We start from the raw sequence: 7,681 nt of genomic DNA on the forward strand, positions 1-7,681 counted from the left end.
TGAGAGCGGGGGACGCCTGCGGGCCGGAGGCGGCGGCTCGGGCGCTTTGGTACCGGTTCCCGCGCGAGGCTGCTCTAGGGATCCGGCCCCACGGTGCAGCTGCACAGCAGAGCTGAGCGCGCCCCGGAGCCGGGGGAGGCCCGGAGCCCTCTCTGCCCCCGTCCCCGCCCAGCAGAGGGCCTGTCCGGTGCCCACTGACCCGCTCTCGTTTTACTGGGGAAGTAGGGCGGGGGGAGTCTCCCTGTATGGCTGCGAGAAAGAGGGCTCCGGGAGAACACCCAAGGAGTTTGGAGCGTAGGCAACAGCAGCGTCCTGGGCGGGGCGTGGGGGGCTGCGAACAAGAAAGGCTGAAGCGGGGAGGTGGGGCTGGAGCCCCGGACGCCTTGGGAGAGCGCCCCACTCTGCGGCAGCGCCTAGCTCCTGAGCCCTGAGCGAGGGGTGCGAAGTGTGGCTGGCGTGGCTGGAAGGATTTCTGGAAGTGGGAAGTAGGGGGAACCGAGAGGGACCTGGAGAAGGGGTAGCGGCAGAGCCAGGAGAAATCAAGCTAGGTGTGCGGTCGGGGCTTGCTCGGGTTTGAAGGTGGTGTAGACAGCTGGGTGGCCCAGAGACCAACGGAGCTGCGCCGCGCAAACCTGCCGGGACGCGGGAGAAGAACGGAGAAAACCCCACTGCAGCCCCTCCCACTCGGGAAATCTTGGAGAGGGGTATCTTTGAGGCCGGGTGAGGCTGCACACCTGCAGCTAGTGAACCTCACCCCCATGTTAACAACCCGCCATTGGAGAGATCCTGAACCTTTAACCATCTCTGTGCTGGATATTCGAGGGGAAAAGTCAAAGGGCAATGGGCCTCAGGCTCTTCCAATGTTTACGGTGGATGGGAATGTAGCCATCATTCATCAACCCCTTTTATTGAACAGGTGGGAAATTTAAGGTCCAGAGAAGTACAGTCACTTTTCCAGGGATGAGTCTCTGGGCAGCTGCTTCGACAAGAATGAGCAAAACAAGGTTATTTCCTACACCCAGAAACACAAAGCTCTTACTTACGGAAGAAAAACATACTGATGCAAGGGAGAAGAATTGCGATTGATTTCCAGCCTTCAAAAAATAAAACAACAAAAAGTGAAGTTTGGGATGGAATCTTAGGGGAAATTCCTAGGGGAATTTTAAGAAAACCCTTCTCTTCTTACTGCCCACCTCCCACCCCAAAACAGGAAAAGAAGAGGAGTTTTGTAAGTCTTTAAATGGTCCAGGACCAGGTTTGAAGCAGAGCAGCCTCCGTGGTAGGTCCCAAGGATAATAGAATTGACTTGGGCAGGGCAAGGTCCCACCCTTTCACTGGGGAGGCCAAGACTGTACAGATGGGGAGGGAGTTTATTCCAGTGTTCTGAGATCCCAGTGCGACTTTGAAAGCACGTTGTTCCTGAGGCTGTAGGTGGGGTATCTCTCAAATGCAACTCTATTCTGTGTATAGAGGTAGGGAGGCAAGAAGGGTCATGTATCCTTCTTAACCCCTTGCCAAGACTGACTGGGAGTCCCAGGGCCCTATGGCAAAGGATGCAGCAGCCCCTTCCCGCTTTTGCTTGTCCTCAGACTCTTACTATTCTTTGCAACAGACTTTTAGACACAATCGCTATTTGCATATGTAAATCTATAACTCACTTCCTAGAGCCACCCCTCAGGTCCATAGAATTCTCTCTTTACCGAGGCTTAGAGCCCACTTCTAGAAAGTTATTCTATCCTCGAAGCATAAGTAAGATCATTTTGAAAATTAGAAGATCTCCTTGTTCTACTTTAGGTCCCTGAATAAGGATTTTATTCACAGACAGTCTTTGGGAAACAAGATGGACTCAATGGGGAAGGGTTTGGCAGACATAGAGGAACCCCTGTTAGGAGGTGTGCTGCTAGAAGAGGAAGGGGAGGGCAAAGGACTTTGCAAGATTTCGACTCATTTAGAGTCTGAGCCTCAGCTGACTCATCTATAACACCAGAGGGTGAGATCCCTTTCTGACTTAGTAGTTTCCAATTCTGTTACTACTAACTCTCTAAATGATGAGTGTATGACTTAACACACTATTGAAATAAATAATTAAGGGATTTAATTACTGGGATACTTCACTCTTTAAAGTTGTTCATATTTCTGACACCATTTCTGCACTTTTGAGAAACATACAGAAAATTTTATTTTATTTATTTACTTTAAATTTTTTTTAATGTTTATTTTTTTTGAGACAGAGACAGAGCATGAGCAGGGAAGGGGCAGAGAGAGAGGGAGACACAGGATGTGAAGCAGGCTCCAGGCTCTGAGCTGTCAGCACAGAGCCCGATGCGGGGCTTGAACTCACAGACTGTGAGATCATGACCTGAGCCGAAGTCGGACGCTTAACCGACTGAGCCACCCAGGCGCCCCACATACAGAAAATTTTAAAGGAAGCTATACTTGGACATGTGTCCTAGTAGTACAAAGTTTCTCACAAAGGAACATACTGAAGGGTGTTGAATTCCAAGCTAAAAACTAAGGGACATGAGAGAACTTTTCTGTCCCATTGATAAGGCCGTGTAAGAGAAGCAACAAGGGCCTCATTGATTAAGGTCTGGTATTACTGTGTTCATTTATAAGGTGACTGCCGATAATGTATTGTATTCTCTAAATTTGGCTGCACGTACATGGGAAAGTGGGACAAAGGAAGGAAGGAGAGAAAGAGGGAGGGAGGGAGGAAGGAGGAAAGATAGGCAGAAAGTAGCATTTAATACGTTGCTTTGTCCTGCAGCATATACAGTCTAATTAGGAAACATTCAATAAACAAAACACAGCAGACATTACAGGAAAGTGTAAGCTTAAGTGCTGCCTCGTACAGCTGGAGGGAAGAAAGATCATTGTAGGCCAGTATGGATGTTTTGTAGCAGACATGAAATGGGAACTGGCTCAGTTTCCAGGAATGGCCAAGATGAGTCTATCGGGGAGAAAAGGGGAAGAGCCATTTCATGTGGCAGGAAGAGCATGAGCAAAGGCAGTGTGGGGGACCGCATGTGACATAATTGAAGGATGGACAGTAAGTGCAGCAGACTAGCTGGGGGACATGTGTTGAGGAAAAGCAAGAGGAAAGGTGGGCTATGCACCAGAATGTAGAGATCCAAGAATGCCAAGCTAAATAGTTTAGCTTGATCTGTAGGAAATAAGGAATCTTACAACTTTTTGGAGGAGGAAAGTCATACACCAAGTGGCATAAAGATATATACATGCAGGGTGGTCTTGAGGAGGAGGTCCCATGATGTGATGGTCCTGGTAGCTGAAAAGACAAGAATGGAGAGACGTGGGTACATGAGCTTATTATAATGGAACAGTGAACTGAACTTGGGGTTGGAATATTTTTAAACTTTCCTGGCATATTGGAGGATTTTTTTTCCCCCTTTAAACATCACCACTTTCTTTCTTATAGGCAGTTTAACAGCTAGAGAATCAGATCATTGCCTTTTCATTTTGCAAGGGTGGTTTTCACAGTGTGAGGGGAGTGAAAATAGTCTTCTCATACAGGCAAGTGGCAGAAAGTAGAGCCTAACAAATTTTACTGCCATATGACTCCATTGTTGTCTTTTAAAAAGGCAGCTTACAAGGCTGTCAATGCTTTGAGAGCAAATTTGTCAACTTGTTGCTCATCTGGACAATTAGCTTGCTTCTTGTGCTTCTCCTCTGTACTTACTTTCTCAGTCTCTACTGTTCATTAGCATCATCACCAGCATGTGGGTAAGAACATGTTACACAGGATAGCATATCAGAGTTGCGGTAGATATTAGACATTAACCAACCTTCTCACTTTTATGTTTAAGGAAATGGGAGCTCAAAAGGTTATGTGACTTGCTTCAAGTCATCTGGAGAGGTGGGGGCAAATCCGAAACTTGATTCAAGGCCTCCGGCTTCATAGTTCAGTGCTCTTTTCAATTCATCACTCTTCCTCAGGTATTTTTCAACTGGCCAGCAGTTATAAAAGTTTTGATGTGGTGAATGAATGAACCTTTAGCTAATAAGGGTTGTGGGAATGATCTATGGATGCTAAAAGCCCCAGAATCTATCTTATTATTAGGAAAAGAAGCTTGACTGGACTGAGCCTGAAGCATTGATCTGGTAATAATTTTAGAAGAGTGAGACATGAAGAGAATTACGTGGCATGGGGCTACTCTGCAGCCTTTAGGGAAGTGGGATTCAGGACTCAGGAATATGGCACTACTTACCCCAAGGATAGAGGGAATTCTCAGGAAGCCTTTGGAACTCTTAGACCTCTGTAATAAGCTGGTGGGCTTTTAGTAGCAGTTCTGAACAACTAAAATCCTTTTAAGTTGCCATTCTTGTTGAGTAATTGAGTATTCTTGAGTTACTATTTAATAAAATATGATGCCATATTACAGTGACTTTAAACCTTGACTGCACATGGAATCACTGGGGACATTAACGTCTCTAAAAGTGGACTTGAGCACTGATATTTTTCACCAAGGAGATTTCACTATACAGTCATGGTTGAGAACTACTGCTCTACCAGTAACTTATTTTTTTCCCTTCCTTCCTTCCTTCCTTCCTTCCTTCCTTCCTTCCTTCCTTCCTTCCTTCCTTCCTTCCTTCCTTCCTTCCCCTACAGAGTTGTTGCCTCCCATTTAGAATGCACTGAGGTTTTAACAGAATATCATTTGAACCTATTTTTATTCTTAGTTATATAGGGCTTCTCAGGAGAAAGCTAGACATTTTCTTTGTAGATATTTGGGCATGACTGGAGGATTTATAAAGTTTTATCACATGAACTTATCAGTGGCTCCTGGTTCAAACACAAATCAAAGGATTCCTCTGTAGGGAATTGTTTTTTCTCCAACGTTGATTGTCACAACAGTATCTCTTCACCATCTCTTCCTTGGATGTTAAAAGGTGTTACCAGGAATGTACTGGTTGATGCCACTGTCAGCAATCAAGAGGAGAATCTAGAGGGGAGGGAGGTCGCCCGGGGTTCCCAGTGGGTCCTGTGATTAGAGGGTTACTGGGTGAAGAGAACATCACTCAAGACTGACAAGGCAGGAGAGAGTTCCTCCCTGAGTGCTAATATTACATCTCTACCAAATTGGATTGATTTTTATAAACCTGTCATTATCTTTCCATGTATGTTTCCATGCACTGTCCATATATGTGTGATTATTTAACTGAATAAACACCTTTTCTACTTGTACATCAAATATGATGGGTGTCATAACTAGGAAATTATTTAACCTGCTTTGAATGTTGCTTCATTGATGGAGTGAAGGCAGGAGAACAGATCATAGAAGGTTAGAATTGTAGCATCTTCCTTAGCCCATTAGTTTATAGATGAAGAAACTGAGGCACAGAGAGGGAAAGTGATGTTCCCAAGGTCACACAGCCATACCATGGCAGGAGAAGACCAGACTCCAGTTGCTTTTTTGACTTTGACTATGCTAGGCTTACTCGGGTGGGGTGGAGCTGCGGAGTTCCTACAGCTGATCCGTAATGGTTAAGAAAGGGACAGCAAAGGAAAACCACAGTTACATAACACGATCTTAAGTAATTAAGTGGAAAATTTCCAATTTGAATGGAATGTTTAGGGTTCCTAGAAGAGGGAAGACAGAAATCCTGGATGAAAAAAGGTTAGAGAGGACCCCCTACTTCCCTCACATATTAACAGGGCACTCTTGGTTGCTGCTGTCCAAACACAGCTCAAATCAAACAATGACAAGAGAAGCATTGTAATGATTCCCATTAATAGCAAGTTCAAAGTCTGAAGGTAGTTTCAGGCATTTTGATGCTAGATTAAGAAATTTTTGGGCAGAATATTGGGTTGGCCATCCTGGGTGTGTAAGTGCATTAAAGTAGGCTGGGGGCAGCAGCTGCAGAAAGCTTGAGGTTGGAGCCCCAGGGAGCAAGGAATAAAACCTCCCAGGAGCTGACTTTTGTAAATAGCCTGACACCTTCCAACCACCACTGATTTTCTGCAGAAGGAAGTTGAAGTTGTTTCTTTAGTTTTCTCACAGATTCTTTTTCAGATGTCTTTTTTCCTTGACGTGGTCGTTTCTTGCCTCCAGTTTTCTTTGCTAGATATTCGAATGACTCTCATCTCCTAACTTCTCACACTCTGCTTTTCTGTATCTGCCTGGACAACACCTCCATGCCCAGCATCTTGTTTGTCAGCACAGACCCATACTTGCTGCATCAGATGAACTGGGAATGTAACCTGTGAAAGATGGTGCAAAATCACAGGAGTAGCCCGCAGCTATTCCCACCTCTAAAGGTACAAGAGTTCTTCCGTACACACCATGAAAGCCATCACTTACCAAAGCATAGCAGCAGCTACATATACCAGTGGTTTTAACCACACCAAGGCACTGTCTACCAGCTTCAAGCAATTAGGGTCCTTTTTTTTTTTTTTTTTACAGCCAGGTTCTTATTTGTTTAAACATTGTATTTGGAAATACCTATAGCTTTTGAACTGTGCTCTTTAGCAGGATGGATAAATCCTACAGGGTTGCATTTTGAGCCTTTTTGTAAAATACAACTGCCATATTTCACTTCGTAGTCCCTCTGGACCCCAGCATTTCTATTCAAGTGCTGCTCTCATGTTTTATTTCAAGCTGTGTCAAATGGATGGTACTTTCCTTGTCTTCAAACAGAAACTGTTAGAAAACAAGTGGGGTAATTTTCCTATCCTAATAAAGTACAGGTTTACATTAAAAGGCTATTGAGATTTGGTATGAAAATCCCAATTTCTAAGCATTTGGAAGCATCTATTTTGCCCCTCTGCTGATCTAAAATGAACTTGTCTGTTTCCTTAGCAGAGTAATCATCACACCAAGATGCCTTCTCTTCATTTATTGAAATATCTTGAGTGCTATCTACTGGCCAAATGTGGCATTGCCTCATAAAGCATGAGCTAGCCAACTGTCATAACTCTTTTAAGTATAACTTTGTCTAGGGACTGAATACATACCATATGTTGTAGCACATGCTGACACATACTGAGGACCTGCATTCTTGAAGGATATCGCTGCTAAGGATCACTCATTGTCTTCTAGATCAGAGAATCCCTCAATTAGGAGTCATATGGTTGTAATATAAGTGAAATGTGACGGGTGGGCCCCCGCCTGCTCATTGCTCCTTGAAATGGTTGACTATCCATAGCTTAAATCTGATTCTCACTTTGCTGAATAATGTGAATGGATAAAAATAAGCCATTAATTTAAAACAAGCTATACAGAATCAGTCAATATTCCCATGTCTTCATGTGTATAAAAGGGAAGAACAGAGAAGTTAATAAAAAAACCCTTTCCAGTTAATTTGCACTATTACTAGGTAAAAAGCACATGCCAATGCTAATAGTTCTGATCAGAACACTTGAAAGGTAGCTAATATTTTGTATGAGTTAAAATTCATCCAATTTATGCTAATCAAACCATATTTTCTGTCCGTGGTCTTTCCTTTTTTAAGAATCTTATAAATGATCTAGAGAAGTACATTATGCTTTAATTAGGATTGCAGAAAAGAGCATATCATGTGAGTGAAAAACGGTGAACAAGTGACAGTCAACGCCATATAACTTGGGAGACACAGTCTTACTTATTGTAGCAAAATGAATGATTGTCCCATTTAGGATAAATAGCTATAAAGGAAGAACCAAGGACAGGAGATCACTATTGAT

The sequence above is a fragment of the Puma concolor genome, chromosome C1, assembly GCF_028749965.1.
Source record: "Puma concolor isolate L17-30 chromosome C1, mPumCon1.1.hap2, whole genome shotgun sequence".
NCBI classification, from domain to species: Eukaryota; Metazoa; Chordata; class Mammalia; order Carnivora; family Felidae; genus Puma; species Puma concolor.